Source organism: Triturus cristatus, chromosome 3_2, assembly GCF_964204655.1.
Source record: "Triturus cristatus chromosome 3_2, aTriCri1.1, whole genome shotgun sequence".
Lineage (NCBI taxonomy): Eukaryota > Metazoa > Chordata > Amphibia > Caudata > Salamandridae > Triturus > Triturus cristatus.
In genome coordinates this window covers 691,178,744-691,205,510 of record NC_140584.1, presented here as the reverse complement: position 1 = coordinate 691,205,510, position 26,767 = coordinate 691,178,744, and the positions used below count along the sequence as shown (strand labels likewise).

Sequence of the window (26,767 nt, the reverse complement as noted above, 5' to 3'; positions counted from 1 at the left end):
TCTTGGAATCCCGGTCCGGAGGAGCGGACGGGAAGGAGGATTGGGAGGTAGAGGCCTGGATAACCAGACTCTCGGGGTGGGGTGTTGGGACAGAAAACTGGGGTCGCCCGGAGCAGGGCGGTGGCGCCTGGCAACGTTCCTCTCCACAGGAGGGACTGTGGAGGGCTTGGACCAGGTGCCCTGCAGAACGTCAGTGAGGGCCTCATTGAATGGCAGCAGAGGCTCAGTGGAGCATGCAGCAGACTGAAGCACCTCAGTGAGGATGTTAGTCCTCACAGCCACGGCAGGCAGCTCTAGCCCGAGGGCTTCGGCCGCCTTGCGCAGCACCACAGAAAAGGCTGCACCCTCCTCCGAAGCCACAGTCGGAGGAGAGATGAATCCAGTGTCTGGTGAGGTATCCAACCCACTGGCCTCCCCCAGTTCATCTGCCCAGTCCTGAGCAAGTTGGCTCTGAAGGGCCTTAGGGTCCTCAGACCCCTCCCAGTCGCCCCCGTCATACGATTCCTGGTAAACAGGAGGAATGATCGGAGCCGGTCGATAGACAATATGTGTCTCTAGCGGCGTCGGATGCGGCGTCGGGCGGCGCCGCATCGGCGTCAGGACCGGACAGGGGCTGAACCGGGGATCGACGTCGACCGGAGCCGGCGTCGGGGGTGGTATCGGTGTCAGCGGCGGCGGAGGAGGCGTAATGAGGTCAAACGGCGTCGACGGGGGCCCAGGCTCGGGCCACTCGGGGACCTGCGGCGTCGGGGCCGGAGCCTCCAACGGCGCCGGGGCCGGAGCCGCCGGCATGCGAGGTCGCCCAGTCGAGTCCGCGGGGCCCGAAGGCGCGCCAGCGGGCGTCGACGGCGGGGCCAGGTTCCTCATGGCCGAGAGGAAGGCACTGACCTCCGCCGGCGTCGGGTCAGTCCCAGGGACCGTCGGGTATGGTGACTTGCGCGGCGCCTGCGGCTCCTGCGGAGCCACGGGGGTGGAACCACCCGGACCCTCGGCCGAGTCGCGCGACCGGCAAGGGGAGTCCGAAGAGCGGTGTCGCTTCTTGGACTTCTTGGAGTGCCTCGACTTACCCGAAGACTTCGAGCCAGACGAGTGACGATGTCGAGTGCGGCTCCGCGACCGATCCTTGGACCTCCTCCTGGACCGGGATCGAGAGCGACGCGGAGCCGAGTGGCGAAGCTCGAGAAGCTTGCGGGACCGCTCCCGCCTAGCTTTCGAGGTCAGGGCCATACAGTCGGAGCACGACGCCGCGTCGTGGTCCAGGCCCAAGCAGTACAGGCACCGGCGGTGATGATCGGTCACCGACATCAGTCGGTGACAGTCGTCGCAGGCCTTGAAACCAGGCATCCTACCGGCACCAGAGTCGAGAATTGACCAAAAAGAGTCAAAAAAGTTAGTCAAAAATTGACTAAAGGGGTAGCTCTCCCGGATCTGCGCTTACTGGTGCGGAAAAAAGAAGAACTGACGTCAGCGCGCGAGGCGGCGTCTAAGTACTCCGACGACGTCATTCCGGCGCACGACGCCGACGACGGACGCGGAGCCGCAGACGACGCCTAGCGAAGCGCAAGGGGTATTGCTGACGAAAAATCTTCCGCATCCAGTCTGGCGCCTGGGGATATTCTAAGGTGAGGAATCTAACTAACGTGTTTCTTTCAGATCTCCCCCTACCATCTGCACGCACCCTCCTCCCCCTGCTGCTACAATCTAGTACCCCAGGTCAACACCCAGGTTCCAAGTTAGAGATACAAGTCAGCAACTTCAGATACCTGTGATAAGATACATGTTGTTCTTGTTTAGTGACAGAAGAGGTGGCTACAAGCACTGTTCCAAACAAGTTCAATTCAGGAAACTGAATAAGTCTCTTTTTTTGCACTGCCTTTGTGGCAGTGCTTGGAGAGGCACTTTTCACAGAATCTTTCTGTGAAGAGGTGGTATCTCCTACAGAAGGAGGAAAATTATCCTTAGCCATCAGATAGAATGTCAACCTCCTTTATCAGTCCTTAAGAGTCTTAGTTGATAAACTCCTAAAAATTTAACATTCAGATGCCTTATGATTTGGATGAGGGCAGTAAATACACTGAAAATAAGGATCCTCAATGTAAATCTTCTTAAGACCATGGGATGAACAAGCCTTGAAAAGAGATTTCTTCTCTTTCAGCCACGGTGACAGTTGGCAAGTAAAACGATCTCTCTGGCCCACTGGTTTGATCTGGAAGGGGTTGTTCGTTGCGCTGAGGCACTTAGTTACAAGCGCCAGTTGGGGGTATGGGGGACCTGTGGACGTCCTGGCACGAACATGGATTGGGAATATGACTGCTGCATGTATTCGTATACTGTCCAAGTGTGGTGAGTTTTGTTCTTCAGTTTTTGTGGTGTTTTGTGCACCATGAGGGTATTCTGGGCAGGGAGTGTGGATCGCAGCTGGGGGTCTGCACACAGCGCGAATTTCAATTTGAGACAGAATGACCGCGGAGGTTAGGTTCCTTGGGTGAAATGTCTGGGCACCTGCATGAAGTGGCACAGGGTACTCTCCTTCTTAAAACGACACCGGGTTATGATTACCTGCCTGCAGGAGACACACTTAGACCACAATGGGACACCAGAGTGGCCAAAAAGTGGAGGGGCAGTTATTTCATTCCTCCTACTCAACATATGCTAGAGGGACTTTGGTGTGGGTGGCCCGGGTATCCCGTTCTCCCTGCAATATGTGGAGGCTGATGTAGGCGGCCAGTATGTACTACTAAGAGGCGTCCTTGTTGGGTGTGAGCTTGCAATATTGAACACTTATGCACCAAGCACAGACAAGCCTGCCTTTTACCAGACAATACTGGACCCAGTAGCCGCAGATTTGGATGTGCCACTTCTGTGGCTGGGAGACTTCAACTGCGTCCTAGACCCTGACTTGGGCAGGCACCCTCCCAGAAGTGGCACAAAACCACAAATGACCAAGAAACTGCATGCGGTAATGGGGAAACTGGGCATGCGTGATGACTGGCAGAAACGGCACCCCACCCAGATGGTTTTTAAGTGGTACTCACCCACACACAATACACACAGTAGACTAGATAGGGCACTATTATCTGGCACGCCAGCCTTTCCGGACTTGGAGGTGACCCATTTGGCTAGTTTCCTATCGGGTCATGCCCCGGTCAGTTGTGTGGCGCAGTGGCATCCTCCTTTACCGGGACCCCAGAGATAGAGGACGGCGCCTGACATATTGGAGGATCAGGAGGAGAGAGAGATGCTTTCCCAGGCAATAATCGGACTATATGCCGCATAACCAGAGGGCGACCTCTAACAGAGCCAGGGAATGGGAAGCGCTGAAGGCAGTGTTTTACGGGGGCAGGCTATATGGGTAACCTGTGGGGTCAGGAGTCTGTTGCAACGGGAATTGAGAGAGGGGGAAGATGAACTAGTAAAGGGCCAGATGGATAACTCATCATCTTCTAACACGGACGTTCACGAGCACGAGATTTGTGAATGGATTATTGACACTTGGGATAGGCTGGACAAATAAACGCTTAGCCGGTATCGCCTGCGGCTACACGCGCTTGAGTGTTCGGTGGCATTCTGTAACTCTCTGCCTCTCTCTCTTATGGGCAGGCTTGCGGTCTCCAACATGATGGCGCTGCTGCGATGCTTATATGCAGACCAGAATTTAATGTAGAATGTTCCCATTAGAGTATTTAAGCTACTGAATTCAGTGCTGGTCTCCCTGATCTGGGCAGGTCGCCACAGCATAGTCGCCATGCATGTTCTGACATGGAGGTATGAGGAGGTGGGACTCGAATCCCCCAGTTTCGATCTCTATTACTATGCCGCACAGTTGCAGTATGCTGCCCGATGGTTGGATGAGGGAGACAACTGGGAAAAAAAGGCATGGGCCGACAACCTGTCAGACACCCTGTCGGAGTCAAAGTGAAAAGCTATAAACACTTACACGCACAGTGTCCTGCAACACGCCTATCAAGCTAGTTCATTTTAACTACCTACATCGCACATGTATCACTCCGCTGGGTATGAGCCGCATCGACCCCTCGTGCTCAAATATGTGCCCCCAGTTGTGGAGCCACGGGGACAGACTCCTTACCTTTGGCCTGGGACCGTCCCGAGATACACTGCTTCTGGTCCCGGATTGTGGAACTGATAAGAGGCACAGGATTTCGTATGCAGATGTCCCTGCTGCAGTGTCTACTTGGCTTTGTCACAAAACCTAGGAAACACAAAGTGGATTACAAATTACTACAACTCCTTCCGGTCCTGGCCAAGCACAGGGTGGCCTGGATGGAGGCGCGCTCCCCCTCCCTGGATGCTTGGCTGAGGGATGTGCGTGAGTGGTCCTTGGCTGAGGAGATGCACATGAAGATTAGTAGAAGGGATGAGAGCTTGGAGAAGGACCTAACGTCCTGGAGGGAGTTGTGTTATGAGTTTTTGAACCCTGTGGGGCGCTTGGGCGATCAGCTGGAATCAGATGTCAATTGATGAACAACCAAGGAAGCTTGTTGAGATTCTGATATTCCTATTTTACGGTTTATGCTGTCCAACGTCTGGTAAAATTGATAATTAATCATGTACTTTTTTGTGGTGCTGCATGATGACGAAGATCTTCCCCAGCTGTGTTCTCCCCAGTCAATTTCTGTTCCTATCGTGGTGCTGTTTTATGAAAAACTAAAATAAAGGTTTAAAAAAAAAAAATGTGCATTACACCCAACCACACTCTATAATATTCGCCATTTCCTTACACAGAGTCAGTACGAAATCAGGCATGAATCCAGAGTGCCCAACAGGGACAGTATGCACCTGCCAGCAGGAGTCCAGTTGAAGACCTCCTAGCTCCAAGTGAACCAAAGACACTCTAGAGGGACTCAGGTGCTCAAATAAGCACACCATCAGCTCATGAAACTCCTTACTCTGTAAAAGAGTCTCCCTGCGTCCAGGATGGAGCGGGCTTGGGTCTGAAACAGGCTTAAAGGAAAGGCTGCAGGAGTGAGTCCTGGATGAGTGATAATGGCCCAAGTCTTCTCTGGGAACTTAAGACGGGCATGACTGGTAAGAGTCCTGTTTGGACTTCACCGACTTACCTAAATATCGTGGAGTCAACAACAACTTGTTGTGGAAGCAGTGTCAGAAGCGGAACCACTTTACCTGTGACTTTCACCAACACTGGGTCTTCTGGTGTTGGGTGATGAATAATTTTGCTTTGCACTCCCAGATAGCCTTTGGGTACATCCGGGCGCAGTCACTGCAGGCTGCAGGATAGTGGGATGGACCCAGGCACCACAGGCAGACCAAGTGGGAGTTGGTCTCCGAAATCTGTCTGCGTCATTTCCCCAATGTTTAAACCCGGTTGGTCAGTTTCGGGACATGACCCTTGCACGTTGGGGAAAAAAATTGGAAAAGTAGTCTCAAGAGACCAGACATAGCACTGAAACCACATTTGTAGATGCTGAAGGAAACTGGCGTTAGGGTGCATGGGTAGCACATATGTAGACCAACATGTCACACCTGGCGCAGACAGCAAAAGCATGGAGTCGCAAGTGCCATTCCGGTGCATCAGGGTCCTGCTTCAAAGTTATATGGATCCAATCTTATGCACGGGGGAGTATTCTAAGGTGATGAATCTAGTAGAAAGATGAAAGTCCACAAGAAAAAAAACAGAAGGAGAAACACTTCTTCACAAGAAAGGTTAAAAAACACACAAAAAACACCCCAACTCCCAAATAGGAGTGAAAATAAAATAAAATATGGTGTTTTCAGCTAAAAATAGCTTCGGAAATAGAGTTGTGTCTACGATCATCTGCACAACGAAAAAGAAACTGACTGACCAATTGTCACCCTGGTGGTATGATGGGTTAGTTGAGCTTTTAACGTTCTTATAGAAGCAAGGTCTATTTTTTCACTAGCATCATTCATTCATCCTTTTTTCTTTGGTTCACTCTTGAGATCTTGCCTGGGGAGAGCTTTCAACTGTCTGATGTCTAAAACCTTTTGTGAACAATACCAATAGTTATAGTTGGTTTGGGCTAACTACTGGTTGGTTTTCTAGTCAATCTGATTTGCATGCTTGCTATTTGATGGCTTTTGTCCGCCACTAGAGCATAGTTTCTTTACCATCCTTTTGATTGTATGTGTATCCTTCTACTGCTTGCATTATGGGAACTACTGTGTTTCTCCTCCTCCACTTTCCCAGCCTGCCTGTTGCTCCAGACAACTGTTTCCACTGCGCCGTCGTAGCAGGTAGCTACAGTGCTTTCACCTTTTGATCCCTGTCACTCTTCATCTTTCTTTCTTTTGCTCTCTTGGGATACTGGTCTTATTCCCTCTTCCGATCTAAATGCCAAATGAAAAACCTGAAGTGTATTGATGATGGTGGAGATGTGTTTGTTCAGAGTCCCTTTATCAGTGGATAAGCAGAGTAGCTATCTGCAGTGGATATAGCCTTGCAGCTCTGAGCTCACAAATACCAGCAACCTGCACTTAATAGCAAAGCATCGAACCAGAAACATGCAGCAGGGTTCTTGCCAGAAACTGTGACTCTTTTTGGAAGCGTCAGCAGTCTGTCTTTCTGCCAGCCATTGCTATTCCTTATTAGATCCACAGTTAAAAAGGTTCTACACACTCTCTTATCTGGGATTTGCATCAAATATATGCTATCTGAAGGCGCATTACTTCATAACAGGGCTTATCAGATGGAGCGTCCTCATAAGCCAATAAAGAAACAAGGCAATGACTTTCGCCAAGATGGATGCACAGCAGTTGCATAGCTCATGTGCACCGGTTGAAAAAATATGACCCGATACCCAAAGAGGAGTCAGACCCACATTGGGAAGTAAAGCACGGACAGACGCAACGGAAAACCCTGAGCACTGCACTCCTGAAAGTGAAGTAGCTCCTCATCATTATAGGTGCCAACAATGGACAGCTCCTCTAGATGTCGTCAACGGGCACAAAAGACTAGCACCATGACGAGGAAACTAAATAGTTGAGTGCGGCACCCAGGGACAATAGCACCATCATTGGCAACACTCCCCACCCCACCACACGTAGCATGCATGCATGCTAATAAATAAACACACCACACATTTTTTTTTTTGTTTGGGTAAAACTGCTGCAGGTTTATTACATGCACCGTTCTGTAATCTGGTGGGTTATCTTACGGGCGATCCAAGGGCAGGCAACCATCTGGGCCGCCGCCCGCCTGATGAGCCAAGCAGCACTAGGGCGAACCCTATCTGTGCTGCCCCTTCTGATGATCCTCTTCCCGGATCAAGTGACACATGGTCCCTTATTACTCATGCTCCTTTCAGGGCGGAGCGTAGCAAGGCAAGCCCCCGGTTGTTCAGGCCCACAACCGCCCAAAGGACTAACAGGGCGCCAACACTGTTTTCCAGGAACCTCCCACGAGGCTCCTGGGCTTTGGCTCTGGCACCCCCTATGGTGCCGCACAGAGGTACCCTTCTGTACCCATTTGCTTCCAGATCTCCCTGTAACTCCGCCACAGCTCTGGAGGTGGCCACTGTCGCCGCCAGAGCCCCCTCCCCACCAAAACAGCTATGGTCTTACCTGCAACCTCTCCTCTCTAGAGCCTCCAGCAAATCTAGAAGAAAGGGATACATCCCTACCGGTGATAAATGAACCCCATCTATCTCACGATAGCCCTTGACGTTAGCATGAATCAGCTTTGGCCTGTCACTTGTGCAATTAACTATTCACCCTTCTGCATGAAAGTTCCACTGCCTCACATGACTCCATCCTGTGCCAACAGTGGGCGGAAGGAATTCAGACACTATGGCACACATTGCCCCATCTATTTGCTGATCTCACCAGCCACCGCCCTTCTAGCACTGTGTGCCTGAACACCTGCGTGCCCCATCTATGGGACAGCAGCCCACTTGCTAGGTGACCCCTACCCCAACCCGCCTGCCTACTTTGGCTATTATGGCGAGAAGGATTATACTTAACCTTAGAACAGTCCCTAGCATGCGAAATCATGACGCACAGGAGTGTTCATAGCTGGAAGTGTGTGACAATGGGCAAGGGGGGGCCCTTGCCATGTGTTCCTTATCCCTTGTGGAAATTTTGCCCGCTCAGTTCCCTCTGAGGTGGAACCCCTTAGGTATACCAGCTTAGAGAAACTGTCTGATTTAGGCAGTGCGCACTGTCTGTAATGTGGTGCCTAACATTGAGGATTGACTAAGTCCTACTTTACCCCATCCTAGAATATTCCCAAATAGGCGGGGGTACCCACTGCCAACCCGGAGCATCCCCAGCAGGAAAAATTATCTGCTCCGTAAAAGTTTAGGTTTAGTTGAACACTGGACGTGCCAAGAGTTCTATTGACATAGTAGCCCATTGTGCCCAACACCTTGTTACACCAATTATTGGGACAGCAGCACACTATGTTGGCTGCCCGCATCCCCACCAAGCGTGGTAAAAGTGTCAGAATCCCAGGTTCCCTGTTACATGCCAGCTGCAGTACACTTCCAGTGGACCCGCTGGGAGATACCACAAACCGCATTTTTCATGAGAACCTTAAGAAGCACCCAATTTTCACCTGGGCATACCTCTAAATGGAGTTGGCTTCACACACCTGAAAGGCCAGAGTCACACCTCTTAAACCTATTTACTGGTTTATGCTACTTGGCACCCTTGTGGTTGAAGCTCTGTGTTTGTGCAGCGCGCGTGCAACTGGGCACGATGTTGGTGAAGAGCCGGTGTCTGCTACCCACACGCTGAAACTTATCTATCGCTAACTGCCCATGCTTGGATTGAAGGAAAGCTGGATGCTTCTTAAGGACTGTAGACGTAATGCTCCCATTTAGTTTGACCCCAAAACTTAGGGAAAACCCAAGTAGTAATCAGGCCCTTCATGGTACCTCTACCTCAGCGTTGACTATCAACGTGTTTGGGACACCGGGGCAGAAGATGCCCCTTCAAGTCTCAGGTTCTAACCCATGGACGGATAAACCAGGGGGCAGACAAGTCTGTGGGAACCATATGGGAGCATTCAGAGCAAATACCTGCCCTTTCCTAAGTATTAGAATGCCGAATGGTCAATAATACCCTGTCACCATTTGGCTCAAACGAAGCGTTTCCGGACTATTTTGCACCACTGCACACTTGTTAGATGACAACTACACCACCCGCCTGCTGCCCTGGCTAAAGGGCGGCTGAATATGTCTTAACTGAAGCGACCTGAAACCTGCCCTTGGTTGCAGAGGAATGGCCCCCAGTGTATATCTGTACCTGTTACTAAATGGTGCCAGCGGGTGTTCCTCATAAAGGCCTAAGCTTTGGGTAGGTGCTAAGCTTAGTGTGCTGCTGGCTGGTGGTTTGTGTCTTCTGACATTCCCTCACGATATATAACACAAGACCACGCTACACCTACAACATGCCAGTACCGGTCGCTTAACAATGCTTGTTAGTTGTATCAGATAACTGAAGCCACAATTCTGGCTTTGCTGCGTAGCATATTGAAAATGCTTCCATTCTGAAATGTTGGGACTGTCCCCTTTATGTGTTTGAACAAGCGTTAAATGTCTCCCTTCAAATAAAAGGAAGCTCAACCATGGCTTGTGCAGCAAGCACTGCGTCGCAATGCAACAGATGTTATAATAAATAACGTGGCATGTCGGCAGTGGTCTAAAGAGCTGTGGTCGGAATAGAGGTCTAAAGCATTAGTGCCAAATAAGAACCCCAAGAAACCTCTGCATCATGCATTAACTGGCCAAAGGGCCACTTCCCCGAAAATCGGCCACAAACCAGTATCCCCCACGATATCGGAATCCAGACATACACCCGGGGGGGGTAAACAGGCGACTCTTTTAAAGGTGAGAGAACGTGCGAATTCCATCCTTGCCACCCGGGCATAATACTATGTTAGAACCCCACATTTATATAATGCCAACAAACGGACAGCCGGACACAGCCGTGCCACATCAAAGAAGAGCCCGCTACGGTAAAAAAGCCCCATGAGGGGAGAGGTACAGTTCCTGCCTACTTCAAACCAACAAAACTAAAGAGAAGGTGGACCTCACTGGAGCGCCCCACCTTGTCCCCACTGACCTGCATGAGCGCTAGTATAGGGCAGGTAAACAATGACCAACTGGGTGGTCACTCGCGACACCGATTGGGTCGCTTGCCCAGACAAAAACTGATATTGAAACAATTGAAACCTACATGGTCCACGATTAACTCGGGCGCCCTGAGATGGTCTTGAACAAGGACCAGTGGACAGCGAGTCACCCGATAGTCAGTTACATATTGATGGATTTGAGACAAAGGCACCATCCAAACTACTGAAACAAAGTTGGCGAGAATAGTTCTATGGAGAAAAGCATGGAAAGAATCGCTCCTCAAAGTCAAAGGACATAACTACCCGCTTAGGTCTACCTTGCTGGGAAGGATGGAGCGATGCCCATTATCGGAATTAGTGAATGAAGACATTATTCATTCATGTACAGCCAAATTGTGAGAGACTGTCCCCCAAGTGGTCTTCCCACTTAATGGCACCCTGGCAGTACAAATTGGCTTAGAGCACCAATAATTAACCCCAAACTGATATACTGATTTGCCCCACCCAGGGCACCCTCTCCGGTAACCACCAAGGCAGACGTACCGCAATGCCAACTGAAGGCAGAGTAAAACACAATTTCTGACCTTGGGCTGTTCACGACGACACATACATAGTGACGCCCAGTATTGCGCAAAACTAGAATCGGCATACGCGCGCTACATACCTCAAGCCAGATCTAAGGAACACCTGACAATTGTGCCACTATAAGCCAGGAACCCTATCAGGCGGCCACTTCCTTTTGCACCACACCTTGCTCCTGCCGTGATGCCAATCATAGTAACACCACAACTACTATCCCGGGTACTCGTGCAAACGTGAAAATTCCGCCTATTTCAAGCCCTCAAAACTAAAAGGATGGCTTGGGCAGTTGGCAACAGTGATTTTAATGCCAATTGCATTAATCCATGCCTTTAGGGTCATCTCTACAATAGACAGACAGCGCCAACTCATGGCAGACTGTCCCAAGCGCCAGTGAGCAATTAAGTCACGTGCAGCGCACCAGCACCCACTTGGTCAAATTACACAGTAAACTTTGTGCTGTAATTTAGACTAGTGTCCGCTGTGTGGTTTGCCGCTATGTAGTGGTCGCTTAGTATTTTGCCGCTATGTCATTGCATCCCTGTAATCAATACAATAGGGGCACTACACCTAAAAGTCCATCTTATGGCTTAGTCAATGATTCTATTTGCATCAGATAAATAAGCCACAAATCTGGCTCAGTTGCATAGCCAATCAAGAGCTAGCCGCCCCCATCCATAGCTGCCAAGGTTTCAGTTTGCTATGTGTGACCTTTTCATCATATCAGTGCAACTATGAGGGACATTTAAAGGCCTATGACTGACTTTTTTTTTGTTTTTTTTGTTTTTGCAAGCAAAATCAAACAATGAAGATGAGGGAGACATATCGATATCAGCAAGTACACAAACATACCCATGTACGGTAGCCTATAGGCCATACAATTCATAGCTCTGACTAGCTGGATCATAGTGACCGTTACCGGTAGGCCTGGCTAATAGTAACCCCACAGATGGCGCCACTTGCCACACCCCCGGCTCGTGGACCCCACCCATTAGCCAACACATGCAAACGAAATGACATACCGTCTGTAAATTGCTCCTTTACGTGGCACCTGTGCATTACAAGTGAAACATTATTGCTTCAATCACGTACCTTAAACCTGCGTTTCCTCGAGGAAAAACCACCCCTTCCCAACCTCCCAATATAAGTTCATCCAAATGGCTGTGGAACTGAACCTATATGGGTAACCTAACGCACCCCAAGACCCTGATATGAGGAGACGATACGGTGTTCATCAAGGGAAACTTCTGTTTCATGAATACTCTATACCGACGTATCTCTCATAGTGTCTAGTGACCCAGCCATCTTTGCCCTTTACCTCAGCATTGCAGGCAGAAACACATTCGAGCCAAGAAAAACATACATATTCAAGCCAACCAGGAATTTCCACTTTCAAAAGTTAGCATTATAGAAGGAAGGAGCGTGCGCACTACAGGATCCAAATGCACTACTACCCTGAAATATGCTGTGAGCAGAGCAAAGTGTGTAATGCGCTGCGTGGTCGCCTAATCTTCCACACAACAGATTTCATGCCTTTACTTCTGTCTGTAAATTAATTTGAAAACTCGTGTGCTCATTCCCAGATGGGCATAACACACTTAAAACATTGAAAACACTTGCACTACAATTTGTGATTAGAGTGGTGTGCCACCCACCTAGATCTGGGTTTCTTACATCGCATCCAGATACATGATACAACTCTTTTGGATTGGGATTTGTAAAGCGCATAGCTACCCTAGGGCGTCCCAGCGCTGACATGACCTAAAGTTCCAGAGGGGAGTAGGAGAGATAATAGCTTATGGAAAGAGCCAGGTTTTTAGTAGCCTACGAAAGGCCAGAAGATTGTGTTCTTTCCGCATGGCAAGTGGGAGAGCGTTCCACAATTTAGGGGCGTTGTAGGAGAACAAACGTCCCCCGGATCGGGACTTTTTTATTCTGGGAACGCTGGCAAGGGAGAGGGAGTCTGATCTGAGATGTTTATTAGATTTATGGGGTTTGACGAAGGATCTCAGAATCTGGGGACCTCTGCCTTGCATTATTTTGTGAGAGATGCACAGGGACTTAAAAATAATCCTTTCCTTAACTGGCAGCCAGTGCAGGCTTTTGAGTGCTGGTTTTGCGGAGCATCTCGATTTGGTTCCGGTTAGGAGTCTGGCCGCAGCGTTCTGCGCGCATTGCAATCTGTAGATAACTGATGCTGGTGCCCCCAGGTACAGGACATTGCCACAGTCCAGTCTGGAGTTCACCAACCCCTGCAGCAGCAATTTCCTAGATTGGAAGGGGATCAGATGGAGGATCTTTCGCGCCATTCGAATGAGGCCAAAACAGGAGCCCGTGGTTTTTCTGGCCTGAGTTTTGAAGTTGAGGTCTTGGTCCAACCAGATGCAAGGCTTTTGACTTCTGGTTTGGTGGTAGGGGGTGTTCCCATACATGGCGGCCAAGAAAGGGATGGAGGGAGTTTGTGTGGGTTTCCTAGGAGAAGTATCTCGGATTTTTCTCCGTTTAGTTTTAATCGGGATTCACACATCCAGTGAAAAACACTCTCGAGACACCTTGCCAGGTTGTCTAGGCTTTTGCTCATCTGGTTGATCGAGACCACCAGCTGGGTGTCATCGGCATACATAAATGTTTTTATGCCAAATGGGGCAATAATGTCCTCTAGAGGGGACATATAGACGTTAAAAAGTGTGGGGCTCAGGGAGGAGCCCTGTGGGACCCCACACTGAAGGGGCAGGGCTGTAGACACTGCTGTGCCATCCGACACTTGGAAGGTTCTTTCTTCCAAAAAGGATTTGATCCAGGACAGGGCGGTGCCAGAGACTCCTAACAGATTTAGCCGGTGGATGAGGATGGCATGATCCACCATGTCGAAGGCGGCACTCAGGTCGAGGAGGATCACTGCCACTGATCCTCCTGCGTCTATGATGGTTCTTGCCTCCTCGACCACTGCTAGCAGAGCGGTGTCAGTTCCCTGTGCAGGTCTAAACCCTGTCTGAGATTGGCGGAGGAGTTTATTGGTTTCCAGGAAGTTGGAGAGTTGGTGGTTGACAATTCGTTCGGCTACTTTGCTGATAGCAGGAAGAAGAGAGATGGGTCTGAAGTTGGTAGGGTCCGTGGGGTCAAGGTGGGGTTTCTTTAGGAGAGCCTTAACAGTGGCTTTCTTCCAGTTGACTGGAACAGAGCCCAGTGTGAAAGAGGCATTAATGAGGTGGGTAAAAGGAGGGGCAACAGTGGGAGCAACTAGTTTTAATTTGCTCATGGGGGCTGGATCTGATGGGGCACCACTTTTTACGATTTGTAGAGTAGATAGAAATAGTTCTGTGGTAATCTGGGGAAAAGTTCGTAGGCATGGGGCCTCGGGGCAGTGGGGGGGAATGTCTGGGATTTGAAAGGAGTTGGGGGCTGGAAGTGTAGTAAGAATTTTGTCAATTTTAGCTGAAAAGAACTCAGCAAGCTGGTTGCATCTAATGCCCGATGGGTCGGGTGTGGGTAGGGGGTCTGGAATTTTGGTGAGTAAACGTACAATGCGGTAGGTTTCTTTCGCAGAGTTGGATACCGCTGCTATTTTTTCCTCGAAGTAAGTTGCCTGAGTGTTTTTTATGCAATTTTTGTAGTGCTTGATGGCGTCCCTATACTCATTTTTGCTTTCCTTCGTCCAGATCTTTCTCCAAAGGCGCTCTAGTTTTTTGCATTTCTTCCTGAGATTGCGTAGTTCTTGGGTGAACCACGGAGATTTGGCTGATCTCTTTTTACTGGGGAGGGATTTGACTGGCAAAGTAATGTCGAGGGAATGGTTAATCCACTCATGTAGTTGAACGTCTGCTTTGGAGGGGTCTGGGTCCAGTACTGGTATGGTGGAAGTGAGAGCTTGTATCCAGGAGTTTGTGTCCAAATTTTTCCACGGGCAGGAGGGTGCTTGGGGGGGGAAGTCTCTCTGGTATCTCAGCCGCGAATTGTAGCTTGAAGGGGACTAAGAAATGGTCTGACCATGGGACAGGGAGGGGGGTATTAACGACTATTCTCGTGAGGTTGGTAAATATGGGGTCCAGCAAGTGACCCTTGTTGTGGGTGGACTGGTTACTTTGTAGGTGGAGATTGAGGGAGGCTAGATCTGCTTTGAGATCGGCAGCTGTTTTGTTCGAGGGATCATCAAAGTGGAGATTCAAGTCTCCCAAGACCGTAAAATTTGGGGATAGACAGGCGAGGGAGGAGGTGATGTCCATTAGGGAATCACAGAATCGTTGTTGCAGTCCTGGCGGGCGATAAACTAGTATCCCTGAGATGGTAGTAGATGGGGGGTGGTGGATAGAGAAATGTACATTTTCACAGTCCAGAATGGGACTTTCTTTGAACTGGCAAGACAGGTAATCTCGATAGATAATCGCTATCCCGCCTCCAGTACCGGACGGTCTGTTCTGGTGCTTTATAAGGTAACCAGAGGGGAGTGATTGGATAATATCTGGCTCTGAGTCTGAGGTAAGCCAGGTTTCTGTAAGAAAAAGGACCTCGATTTCCGAATCCAGCAGAGGTATGTTGATTTCTGTCTGGTGCTTCGGAAGGGATCTGCAGTTCAGCAGGGCCAGCCTGAGCCAGCTAGGTTTAGGGGGGAGGTGTGGGGTCAACTTGCATGGACAGTTTGAACAGCGGGAGTGTCCTTCCTCTAAGGTACTGCTACAGCGGTAGGGCACGGATGGAAACTCCCTTAGCCTATGCAGGCTTTCCTGGGTGTATCTTAGTGGGAGTGGAGTCGGTGTAGCAGGGGTCCTGGGCTCTGGGCTTGGCCTGGCGCGGACGGGCGCAGACGGGCTTGCCTTAGGCGCGCCTTCGGCGCGCAGACGGCGCTCCCGCTGCGCTTCCGGCCGAGGCACATGATATAAGCGGTTGCCGAGGGAAAGGGTCAGATGGGCGTGGCCTAAAAAAGGGGGCGTGGCCTGATTCCTCGCGGTGCTGGCGTCGGGAGGAGTGATCCGGTGAAGGCTACGTGGCAGCGCTAATGTCCGTTACCGGTGCCAACTTCGTGTTTGTCAAGTGCCCTGCGGCGTGGTGAGTTTTAAAAAGATAACACACACACAAACAAGTGACAGTACTATTTTTAAAAATGCTTAGTTCAGTTTGCTCTCCCGGCTTCCGCCTCAGGAGTTTGGTCCGATCTTGCATATGGCGCTTGTAATCAGCGTCTTATACTTGTCGCGGTGGGCGTGGCCTAGAAAAGGAGGCGTGGCCTGATTCCTCGCGGTGCTGGCGTCGGGAGGAGTGATCCGGTGAAGGCTACGTGGCAGCGCTAATGTCTGTTACCCGTGCCAACTTCGTGTTTGTCAAGTGCCCTGCGGCGTTGTGAGTTTTAAAAAAGATTAAACACACACAAACAAGTGACAGTACTATTTTTAAAAATGCTTAGTTCAGTTTGCTCTCCCGGCTTCCGCCTCAGGAGTTTGGTCAGATCTTGTATATGGCGCTTGTAATCAGCGTCTTATACTCGTCGCGGTGGGCGTGGCCTAAAAAAGGGGGCGTGGCCTGATTCCTCGCGGTGCTGGCGTCGGGAGGAGTGATCCGGTGAAGGCTACGTGGCAGCGCTAATGTCTGTTACCCGTGCCAACTTCGTGTTTGTCAAGTGCCCTGCGGCGTGGTGAGTTTTAAAAAAGATTACACACACACAAACAAGTGACAGTACTATTTTTAAACTCTTGAGCCATTACCGCGAAGGTGAAAAGGAAGAACTCCAGTGAATGAGGGCACAATTGAAAACGTGCAGCTCAGGGAACACCAGGACCCGGAGGGGGAGACGTCCTGACCTATAAATTTCCTTAACACCAATTGGAGCCAATATCGTAATCACAGGCCAAATATGACTGACTGCCTTACGCTGGTTCCCCCCTTCCCAGCAGAAACAAACAAGTGCCCACGGCCTGGGCCAGATCTGCGCACGCTGGCCTGGTGAACACTGCCTCCGTCCCCTTTAACCTCCTCCCCTGTTGGCCATTTGCTGACCACGGCCAGGGGAGGGAGCAAAGAAAACGGGGGGAGGGGGGCAGTGGTGCACCCGCCGCAGCACTGCTCCCGGGCATCGCGCGGGACACGTCTGAAAGGCGTTGAGAGAAAGGTGGCAACAAGGAGCTGCTAACACGCCGAACCCCCATTTCCTCTTCGCTCTGCGAGGCAGTCCGTTCCAAATTGCCGCTTGGTCGTACGCTGTCACATACCCAATGCTCCCGCGCTCATCCCACCGTTCACGCCGCAACTGCCAACCAAGCAGCAAAACTCCTCCCAATTCCGGCGATGAAAGCCAATCCACTTACACCCATAATACCCAGCCCCGGAAGGCCGCCGAGAGAAAAGAACGACTGAGACCACATGAACTCCACCAAGCGCGCAGGGGCTAGCAACAAACAGCCACACCAAGCACGGCAATCCGTTCAATTCTGCAATGGCATGAACCGAGCGCAAGACACCCTGCTCGAGGCTCGCCGCAGGAACACACACACCCCTGAAATACCGGTCAGGATGACAGCACAGACAGTGACGAAGGAGACCACGCGTGACACGTGGCCTACTGAAGCGCTCTGGAGACTACCCCCTCTCCGCAGACCCAGTAACGCTAAACAGCCCAATATTTTCAGAATAGTACCACTTTAAGTCCCAGTTGACCCTAAATAGTTTTCAACCATTAATGCATCAGCTGCTGCTACCAAACACATCCACTGCCAACCGGATTGCCCGTCTGGCGGGCACGTTCACTGTGCTATATGACTGGCCACAGCAATCGAACGCCCACATGCACGCACACACCAATCGTCGACCCGACCTACTCTCAAGGAAGGGTCCCCCGAGACGCCACACCCTCAGCACAGATCGAACTCCAAACCTCTTCGAAGAGCAACCTCTGCTACATCCGACGCCACCCACCGCCACAAAGCCCCTCGCCTCCTGTGCAGCAACGCACCGCCGGGTCGTCGCACATTGGGAGAACCTCTGTGCCAACCCTAGATTCTACAAAGAGGGCCTCCGCAACCAGGCCAATTATTTACCCCCCTGCTGTTTATCACAGGCTGGTCGCCAAGAGAAGGGGCCAGCCGAGGACCCCATGAACCAGCTGCCCCCCGAACCACCAGACCTCGGGGCCCCCGCACAGCCCCAGCGCCCGCACCAACAGGCTCGGTAAATCCCCGATGGCTCCCAAGGATAATAGCCGAGGCGGCTCCGACATGAAAGGCCTGCAAATGTGGGGCCATGGGGGAGAAACGGGCAAGCTGGGCCACCCCGCTCCGGGCCCACGGCCCTGCCTGCTGCCCCCTCCAACACAATCTCTAAACCGCTGTGGGCGCCGCCAGGCGAAAACATTGCTGCTGGTGGACCGAGCATCACTAGGAAGCAGTCAGAACGGCAAACACACCCTGCAAACACACCCTGCACAAAGTAGCAACGACCCGTGTGCCGCGTCGATCGCTCCCAAAATTGCAACCCTGAAGAGCAGGCAGAGGCCACACATCAGCACGCGCCCACTGCCCTCCGATGGCAGCAGCCGGCATCCGGAATATGAAGGCAGTGCCGCAAAGAAAACCACCTTCAGCTCAGCCCCGCTGCCACAAATCGGATGGGATGAGGCTGGCCTCCCAGTCCCCCAACAACGGAAACAGACCCGGACGGCGCTCCCCATCCGACCGGACCCCCGCGCTCCCTCTGGTCCAAGTGCTCAGAGCGCTCAACTTGCCCCAGGCCCAAACGGGCAAGCAACACCTATGTCCCAGCCCAGCCGGGACCAGCATGCAGGCCAGCGCACGGTCCAAGCCACACAGAACAAAGCTGCACACCTGGGCGGCGAACACCCCCATCCGTGGATCCGTTCCAGACCCCGCACCGCAGCGCACCCTGGCGCAGCTGCATCGGCTGCCAAAGACCAGGGGATCGAACCTGCACCATCGAGACTGAACAAATAAACACACACCAAACCCATGGCCGCCCGGCAACTCCCGCAGACTACACCGCACCGCGGAACCAGGGAGCCCAACCAAGTGCCCGGGGAGCTCCCAAATCTACTCTCTCCCCCCCCCCCCCTCCCCCAGAGGCACCACAAGTCCAGCAAAAGTCGGGCAGCGCCTGCACCGAAGAGGCATGGGGGGGGGACAGACAACTTACCCTCACTTGCAGCTCCCTTAGAAGGCGTGAAGTTCAGCGCGAGGCAGGACGGCCGGAGACGACCGACCAGACGGCGTGTCCAGCGCGCAAAAGAGAATGTCCAGATGGTGGGGGAGGCATATATACACCTCGCGCACAGGAAGTGACGCCGCAACAAGGCTGGGTGGGGACTCCTCCCTGAGTCCCTGCCAATAAGGGGGGGTGTGGCACTAGAGGGCTGCCCTCTTAGTTGCCCCCGCGGGCAGACGTACACTAAGAGGGAAGAAGGCTGGGGAAACCGGTATGTAGAAAATCGCTGCCTGCACAAACAGCAGAAGAGATGGGGGGGGGGGGGAGAGAAGGGGGGGGGATATATTGTTTAACTGTACGATCAAATATGTCCCAGATTTAGAAAACCTAACCCTCTAAAACATAAAGGCTTCATCAGGCCCGGTTCTAGCGGGTGGGCCAGACCCACCCAAACATGAGCCTGGACCACTCAAACAGGAGCCTTGGCCCTCGCAGTGAGGGCTTGAAGGCAGGTGCACAACGCCATGGGGCTCAAAGTGCTTCAAACCCGGCCCCCCCTCCCCACCCTGTCGTGTGTGTCAGCCCAGGCTGAAACAGCTTTCCGGGCGCGCGGACACACAGACAGTTTTTGATTTTATCGCAGCTGCACCAGAGTACTTCACAGGTCTTTAAAAGACCATTTACATGTGAACGAGGCTTTGGATTTTTTTTCACCCCTTCATCTCCACATGGCAAAGGCGACAAATCCTTTCTTTGACAACGTAACCTTTGCCTACTGTTCTGCTGCGTGGATATTTATTTTTCTATGCAGCACAGGAGAAAAGAAGTTTGTTTATTCCTATTCACCTTTCCTGACCCCTGCAGCTGCTTATCACATCAGGCTATGACGCGAAGTTTGACTAATGGAGTAGGTAAGAGAATGTGTTACTATTTGTTTTTCTGTTTAAAATCTGCACAGGCCCAGCAGGACACATACTTCGTGAGTGCGTCATTTAAACAGTTTTTATCATTATCATGGCTGATGCAGGACAACAATAATACAATACAAAATACCCAGATAACGCTGGTGATAAATGATCCTGCTGGAGAGCAATCATTTGTCTGTTAGTAGTTTTTAAATGCAGACGAACTGTATTTTATGTGGAAGCTCAGTGGGTTACTGCCTTTGTCACAGAGATCCTTGTGTTACTTGCAGTTCTGAAGTTACAATCCTAACATAGGACAGTAACCAATGAACTGTCATCAAAGAGCTGTATGCAAACCTGAATGGTATAGTTAGAACTTCACTTTCTTTTTTGTGATATAGTTAGAACTTCCCCAGTCTTTCATTATTCTAATGTTGCTAAAATGAGTATGTTTGGGCAGATATACATTTTTATCAGTAAAGCTGACCCCCATGGAATACTCTTTAAATCCCAAGGTTGTGTTTCCCCAGACTAAACCCTCTTAAAATATACTGCCCACCAGTATGGATGACGTGATTCATTCACCTTGTAATCCTCATTGGCTTATGTGACATTCCCTGCAGACTGATTTACATACTTGTATGATTCATTGTCTCTGTACAATGTGTGCGTGGTGTAAAGTACTGACAAACACTGATAGTAGCGCTATACAACAAATGAAATTCATATAAGAGAGGGGCTACGTAAAGATGAGGGGCACTGTTGGAGGGTGGCAGTGAGGGAATCCGAGGAGGAGGTCAAAAGGGGGGAGGGGCTATGGAGCGATGAGGGGCACTGTTGGAGGGTGGCAGTGAGGGAATCCGAGGAGGAGGTAGTGGGAGGGGCTATGGAGCGATGAGGGGCACTGTTGGAGGGTGCCAGTGAGGGAATCCGAGGAAGAGGTCATGGGGTGGAGAGTTGAGGGGCACTGCTGGAGGGTGGTAGTTAGGGAGTCTGAGGAGGAGGTCATGAGGGGGATGGGCTACAGAGAGACGAGGGGCACTGGTGGAGGGTGGAAGTGAGGGAATCCGAGGTCAATAGGGGGGGCCATGGAGGGATGAGGGGCACTGTTGGAAGGTGGTAGTAAAGGTATTTATGGAGAAAGATGTTATGGGTGCGACGCCAAAAAAGACTTTCGCATCAGCGCTGAAGCCGGCCCGGTCATGGCCTTTCTGTTTTTGTTTATTTAATTAGCAGTCGGGTTATAAGGGCTACTGTGGAACATACTTTAAAGTCAGTGCTAATTATATTTACTGCTATATTCAATGTTGTAAGTTTGAAGGTGATTTTACTAATGTTTTAACCGGGAAAAATGAAAGTGGAGCCCAATGGTGCCTGATATGGGGCAGGGGCCCAAGGTCAGCTGTGAGATAAGGTGCACTGGAGAGGAGTAGTGGATAATCAAGCCTGTAAGGGAGTGCGATGCAGAGCCTGGGGTCAGGAGAAGGTAGTAATGAAGAGGGATTCTCCCTGAAGGCTCGCACAGAGGGAGCCTGAGAAGTGTCACTTGCCTGATACTCCCACCTCAGAAACCTCCTCTTCCCATCAAAAGAACATTACATGGAAAAAACACTTTTTAAGAGTGATAATATTTAGAGAGCGATTTGGAAAAGAGTGCGTTTTACTGGGTCTTGTAAGACTAAGAAGAGATAAAAGGGGGCCCTGAAGCAGGCCTGCCAAGACATATATGCGACAAATCTAGCCCGCAGTGGCCCACCCAAATGCACCCTTGGTCCACCCAAATAGAAATTCCTGGAGCCGGGCCTGGGCTTCATCAACCTTTAAAATTGAAGGAGGTAAATCAGATGGACTGCAACCAACACCCCTTCCACCTCTTAGTTTGAGATAATGTATGCTGGGCAACAATCAATCCTGTAAGATTTACAGAATTATTTTTAGAATTGAGCTCCAGAGACCTTCCACCACATGAATGAACACACAAATCCACACTCTATATTCTAAAAAGCTTTAATGAAAATTAACTCTTTCCTAGTTCCTAGATGTTATGAATAAACAGGTTTAATATTAACAGAACCAACCGAATACTATGGACAGTGAAACAAAAGATTTTTTTTAAATGACATGATCGATGGGGTTTGATACGAAAATCTAAACCTAGGGCGTGGCTAAAGAGCCTACATTGCGGACGCGATTTAGTAGTGATCCAACCGCCACCCACATAATCCTTTACAATCTTGGGTCAAGAAGCAATCCTGCCCGCAGGTGCCCCATCCATGACTGCTGCGGATACTGAAAAGGCAACTAGGACTACTGAATATTCTGAGGTGGCAGTTTTGAGAGGGGAGCTGCATCAGTGCTCCGCACGTGAAGCAGCAGTTTACAGCCGGAAGATGCCACAGAGCACTGGACCAGCCGGTAGTAGTGAGGAGGAAACAAGTTACTTACCTGTAACTACAGTTATCCAGTATTGGTATCTTTCATAGATTCACATGCCTGTATTATTCCCCGTCGCAGAGGAGGGAGTCCCTGGTAAATAAAAAAGTAGTGCCAAAAGTGTTAGTAGTAGTAGTAGGCCCAAAGAAAAGGCCTAAAGCCTAGATCTTAGCAGCCTATCTACCTTATTATGCAAACGAACCAAGAATTCGGTAACAACCAATCAGACACCAGCACCCTTCTAAAACCCGCTCAGCAGAGCCAGTTCTCCTCAGATTTTCCTAGCACGAGTGGGAAGTAAATGTCCCAAAACATAGAGAACTGACTCTACGGGGAGGAGGGTGGGTGCATGTGAATCTATGAAAGATTCCAATACTGGATAACTGTAGTTACAGGTAAGTAACTTGTTTTCTTATCCAGTATTGGGGTATCTTTCATAGATTCACATGCCTGAATCAGAATAGCGAGCAGTATACCAAGTATACAGTCGTTTGCGGATGGTGGGAGACTAGTGCTGATACTCCCCAGATGCATCCACAACTCGTTTACAAGAGGTATAAGAAACCCAATCTTACAATTCGAAACATGCAAGCAACAAAGAGAAAGCAGCATGTAATGCAATAACATCCAAAGTGAAATATATCATCATTGTAAACATGCCATTGTCATGCTAAAAGATATCAACATATAACATGTGAAAAGTGGAAAAAAGGTACCTGAAATTATCTCAAAGAGAAAGATGTCGCAGGACAGCTTGTCCGACCACTGCATCGTCTTGATGCGTAGATTGGAGGCAGCAATGTCTCGTAAAAGTGTGGACATTCTTCCATGTCGCAGCACGGCAAATATTCTCCAGAGTCCCCCCGGCAAACAACGCTGTAGACGCTGCTACTGTTCTCGTGGAATGGGCCTTGGGTTTTCGTAACAACGGCCTGTGAGCTTTGTCATGGCAGAACTGGATTGTTAATGCTATCCATCTGGCAATAGTGGGTTTTGTCACTGCATTCCCCAGGGTAGCTTGGCCATAAGCCACGAACAATTGATCAGACTTTCTAAGGTTTTTTGTTTTTTGAAGATAGAATTTGAGACATCTCTTGATATCGAGAGAATGTAAGGCTCGCTCCACTGGAGTAGATGGGTTAGGAAAGAAAGTCTTTAACTTCACCGGTTCATTAAGATGAAACTGACGGCACCTTAGGAATGAATGTCGGATTAGTTCGGAGGTGCACGTGGTCTTGAGTGAAGCGTAGAAAAGGTTCCTTTACAGTGAAAGCCTGAATTTCACTCACTCGTCTAGCTGGCGTTAGGGCCAGAAGTAAGGCAACCTTCCAGGTAAGGAATTTGAGATCATCCTTGTGGATAGGCTCGAATGGATGTTTCATTAATTGCATTAAGACTGTGTTGAGTTCCCACTCCGGTGGAGGAAGCCTGACCGGAGGAAACTCCCAGAAAAGTCCTTTCATAAACTGCTTAATTAAAGAGGATGAACACAGAGAAGGGCCATGAGCCCCCTTTCTGAATCTGAAAAGTGCGGCTAAATGGACTTTGACTGAAGGGAAAGAAAGCCCAGATCTTTCCAGATGTAACAAATAAGGGAGGATCTGTTCTGCAGGAGTTTCCACCGGGTGAACCTGGTTTGTTTCACATCAACAGCAAAAACGTTTCCATTTTAGACGGTAAGTTTTTATCGTGTTGTGAGCTCGTGATTTCGCTACTATATCCCTACAGTCTTGAGGGATATCCAGGTCCTTGAATTCTAAGAAGTCAGGAGCAATGCGTGTAAATGTAGGGACTGAGGGTCCGGGTGGAGTACCTGACCTCTGTTCCTTGACAGCATTGTGGGCGTCGGAAGAAGATGGATCGGCTGGTCCTGGGATAATAATAGAAGCTCCTGAAACCAGTACTGGCGTGGCCATCTGGGTGCAATCAAGATGAGACGACAGCCCTCCAACTTCACCTTGCGTATGACTCTCGGTATTAGAGGTATCGGGGGAAAAGCATAAGCACAAATCCCTGACCATCGCGTGGACAGGGCATTCCCCCTTGACCCCTGTTGAGGGTATCTGCTGGCATAAAAGCGGCATTTCTTGTTTTCTTTTGTTGCGAACAAATCCAGTGTCGGTGTGCCCCAAGCTCTGAATACTCCGAGCACTTGAGCCTGCTCTAGCTCCCATTCGTGGCAATCCGATTGGGATCTGCTGAGCGTGTCCGCTAATGTATTGCAGAAACCTCTGACATGTTCTGCTCTGAGGGTTATGTTGTGGAGTGTGACCCATTCCCACAACTCCTGAGCCTCTGTGGATAGAGTTGCTGATCTAGTCCCTCCTTGCTTGTTCATGTAAAACATGCTGGTGGTATTGTCGGTCCGAACCAGAACCGAAGAACCTGCTATCCTTGGAAGGAAAGCTTGCAGAGACAGGAAAATTGCTCGCAATTACAGGCTGTTGATGTGCTTGTTCTTGTACTCTGGAGACCATTTCCCCTGTATCTGTAAATCTTGGAGATGACCTCCCCATCCTTCCATAGAAGCATCCGTAGTGAGGACAAAGTCTGGAACCTTCTGTATGGAAGTGAGCACTTCTGCTAAGTTGGGTATGTGGGACCACCAACGTAAAGCGCTCTTTATGCCTGGAGTGACTCCGAGGATGTCGTCGAAGGAACCCACAGCCTGCTGCCACTGAAGGTGTAACTCCTCAGGCAGGGGTCGCATCCGAAGTCGTGCCAAAGGGACGAGGTGTATTGCAGAAGAGCACATCCCTAGGAGAGACGCGAACATCCGGACAGAAACTGACTTTCTTTTGGAAATCAGGATTGCCAACTTTTGAAGACAAACCTGCCGTTCGTGAGATAAGAATTCCTTGCAGCGGACGGTATCTAGCAGAGCTCCCAGAAAAGGCAGGACCTGCCTTGGGTGTAACTGAGATTTGCTCCTGTTCACAGTAAGCCACAGAGATTGGAACAGACGAAGAGATGTTGTCACAGCAGTCTTGACTGAGCTTTCCGAAGGGCCTTTTAGTAACCAATCGTCCAAATACGGGAAGACTTGGATTCCCTGGGATCGTAACGCTGCCGCCACAGCGTTACGATCCCAGGGAATCCTTGGGGCAGATTGTAGCCCAAACGGGAGCACTTTGAACTGATAATGGGCGCCAGCCACGGTGAAGCGAAGATACTTGCGATGCTTCAGATGTATTGGGATGTGAAAGTAAACGTCTTCCATATCCAAAGAAGCTAGAAAATCTCCCTCGTTGAGACAACCTAGAATTTCTGCCAGTGTGACCATGCGTAATCCCTGCTTTTTGAGGAATTTGTTCAGGTTGCGAAGGTCTAAGATGGGACGCCACTCCCCTGATTTCTTCTTGATGAGAAAAAAGCGGGAATAGAAACCTGTCCCTTTTTGAAGTGCGGGAACCTTCTCGATTGCATTCTTGAGGAGCATCGTTAAAGCTTCTTTGAATAGTAAGTGAAGATGAGGGGGAGGGGGTCCCTTGGGTGGCATGGTGGGTGGCTTGGTGACAAACTCTAAGGTATGACCGTTGTGTACCAGGTCAAGAACCCATTGGTCCGACGTAATTTCCTGCCACTTGTTCACAGAAGTTGAAATTCTCGCACCCACAGGGAGGGGAAAAGGAGTGGAAGGCGCCCTGCAGAAATCACTGCTTCCTTGTGGTGTCTTGTCCTTGATTCTGCGACCTTTTTCGTCCGCCTTGACGAGAGAAACCGGTCGTGTTGGTTTGTCTGTACGAGGACTGATAAGATTGTCTATACTGAGGCTGGTACCTATTCTGTTGGGTTTGATACCCTCCTCTGGATGAAAAACCACGGCCTCTTGCTCCTCTGAAGGTACCGCGTTTGTACTGCAAGGAGCCCAAGGATCTTGTGGTATCGGTATCAGTCTTTATTGCCTGGAGTGCGTCATCTATATGTTTTCCAAACAACGATTCACCATCATAGGCCATTTCCAATATCTTTGTTTGGACTTCTGGTCTGAAGGTGGTGGCCTTAAGCCAACCCTGGCGTCTGAGTACGGCTGCACCAGCCAGCTGGCGAAAATTAGTATTAACAATATCCAAAGCGCAGACCATAGTCTCGGACGCTGCACGCTCACCCTCCAACAAAACCTTCAGAGCGTCTTGTCTGTTGTCCTCCGGAATGAGCTCAATAAAGCTTGCCATTTCTGACCACATCTGGCGGTCATAACGCCCTATTATCGCTAGCGAGTTGGCTGCTCTGATGGATGCAGCTGCCATCGTGGAACATTTCTTGCCAATTAAATCCAGGCGTCGCCCCTCCCTATCTGGCGGTGTAGTAATAGGTGCTGCCGGATTCTTAGATTTTTGTTGGGCTGCCTGTGAGATTACCGAACCTGGCCAAAGATGGCCAATGAGACAGGAAGGACTATTGGCCGGAGCACCGCTGGCACAGATGCAGGATTCTTCATAATTTTGACTCCTTCCTTCCAAAAGTAGTCGATGATTGGTATAGCTCTTGTGACCTTCCTTGACTCCTCCTTAAAATCATGGAGAAAACAGTCGGACTGTTCAATGGTAACCGGCAAGTGGAACCTGGTCGCAGCCCGCTGCATAAGATTATGAAACCCCCCTATATCCTCTGGGGGCGAATCAGATGGTAGAGG

The 26,767-nt window shown here is 50.2% G+C and overlaps 1 protein-coding gene across 2 annotated transcripts in view; it reads right to left on the bottom strand.

Annotated features, from left to right (window-relative positions):
• Positions 1–26,767, bottom strand: part of BOLL (boule RNA binding protein) — a 1,219,536-nt gene that overhangs the window by 919,173 nt on the left and 273,596 nt on the right. The gene's annotated exons all lie outside the window — the stretch shown is intronic.